The sequence below is a fragment of the Microtus ochrogaster genome, unplaced genomic scaffold, assembly GCF_000317375.1.
Source record: "Microtus ochrogaster isolate Prairie Vole_2 unplaced genomic scaffold, MicOch1.0 UNK81, whole genome shotgun sequence".
Classification (NCBI taxonomy): Eukaryota; Metazoa; Chordata; class Mammalia; order Rodentia; family Cricetidae; genus Microtus; species Microtus ochrogaster.
Genome location: NW_004949179.1, coordinates 1,363,244 through 1,365,517, shown reverse-complemented (window position 1 = coordinate 1,365,517; position 2,274 = coordinate 1,363,244).

Sequence of the window (2,274 nt, the reverse complement as noted above, 5' to 3'; positions counted from 1 at the left end):
CTCAGTTGCAGTAGGGGAGTGGGCGCATAGTCCCCAGGCCCAGGACTCAGTTGCAGTGGGGGAGTGGGCGCATAGCCCCCAGGCCCAGGGCTCAGCATCAGGCCCCACATGAGCACACTAAAGTAACAGAAAAAAAATTTTTTTTTTTTTATTTTGAGACTGGTGCTTTCTATGCGAACCTGGTTGTCCTGAACAGCAGAGATCCACCTGCCTCCTGCTGAAAGTGCACATAAAGTAGGCCCGGTGGGACATGTCTTTAATCCCAGCACTCGGGAGGCAGAGGCAAGTGGATCTCTGCCAGCCTGGTCTACACAAAGAAATCCTAAAAGTAAAAAAAGAAAAAAGCTGCATTCCCCATCTGCCCTGGTGGACTTCAGTATTGGAGGTGTCCTCAAGTGCACAGCCGCTGAACAGCAGCCGCTGGGTTAAAAGCAGCTGCTCCTTGTCTCTAGTGAGGTCACCAAGCACCGTCTAGGCGGCAGCTGTTTCCCATGCCTGGGTCCCAGCTGTGGCTTTCTTTACTTTGGGAGGCTCTTTGGAAACCCAGTTGGAGGTTGGTGGTTGTGGAAACACAACCTTTGTGTTATCTATTCCTTCCTGTACACTCCTTTCTGGGTAGCCATGAACTGAGTGGCTCTGCCATGCCTGAACACTGGAAGCCTGAACAAACCTCCTTCCCTGCAGTTGTCTGGACTAGGGGGCTGAACTCAGCCGACAGTGCTCAGAGCGGAACTGGAAGGCTATGGCCCACAGGAACAAGCCTGGCACCCCAGCAACTGGGGGGTGTAAGCAGACAGATCAGGAGGTGAAGGTTTACATAGTGTCAGCTGTCCTGAGCAAGTGCTGAAGGCTGGACTGGTGAGGTCTAGGCCTTAGACTCTCGGGGATGAGGGGTACATTCAGGGTGAACACTGGGATGGCGCTGATGGCTCTTCTTGGGGCCCAGGATTCCTGCCCTGTGGATTCTGCTGGCAATGGGTGGCTCAGTTGCTGCAAGGCGAACTCAAGGCCATGGTGCGCCACAGCTGCAGCCTCTCCTGAGCTCTGCTGCTTGTGCGACCATGTGGGCCCTGGACTCCATGACCACAGGCCAGATCTTTGATCCCCGAGGGCCGTCCCTGCTGCTGACACACAGGCTGCAGCAGCCCAGTCCCCAGAAGGCTGTTTGTGCTCCATCACAGCTGAGACGTCCGGTCCCACAAACTTCATGCTGATTGAAGTGACCACCTACAGGGAATGAGCCCCAAAGCCACAACAGTACGAAAAAACAAACAAACAAACAAACAACCCAGGGCTGACAAATCAGGCCAGAGGCTAAGAGCACTGGCTGCTCTGGGAGAGGACCAGATCTCCACTACCCTTCCAGGACTCAATTCCAGTCTTGTGGGCACTGCGGTGTGTGGTATCCAGACAGACAAACACTAATACACATAAAATTAGAAAAAACAACCTAAAGACTAAATTCTGGTCTGGGTGCACCCTAGCCTGGGAACTCCAAGGCAGTAGACTGGAGCCAGAAACCTTTGTAGGACCAACCCCAAGCCAGGGACCTCTGCAGGAGGGGATCCAGACCAGTGACATTGACAGAAACAGGTCTTAGCTGACAACCTAGGCTAGAGCAGGCCAGAGACAGCAAATTCCAAGGGAGTGGAGCAAAGCCCAGGAGGGCTAAGCAACCTCCAGGAACACGGAGTTACCAAGGGGATAGCTAGAACCATGGCACTGACTGTACCACGAGGAACAACCATCTGAGCCTTGGATTCACTGGCACCTAGAAGATTAATAACCAGAGTCACAGAGAGCCCCAACCACACCTATTAGAGGAAAAGATGAGCAGAAAAGGTAAGAACACATGCAACACCACAAAGAGCAACACAACACCAATAAAACCTGAAGATTCTACAACAGCAAGACTTGAACAACCAAATATAGATGGAGCAGAAGAAAATAACCTAAATAATAACTTCAAGAGAATGTTTGAAAATCTGAAAGACGAAATGAGAAATTCCCTCAAAGAAGTGGAGGAAAAGACAAACAAAAAATTGGAAGACATCAGCAAATCACTTAAAGAAAACCAAGAAAAAGCAATCAAATATATGAAAAAAAACTATTCTAGACTTGAACACTGAAATAGAGACAATAAAGAAAACACAAGCCGAGGGAATTATAGAAACAGAAATCATGAGAAAAAGATCAGGAACCACAAACGTAAGCATGAACAGCAGAATACAAGACATGGAAGAGAGAATCTCAAGCGCTGAAGATAAAATAGAG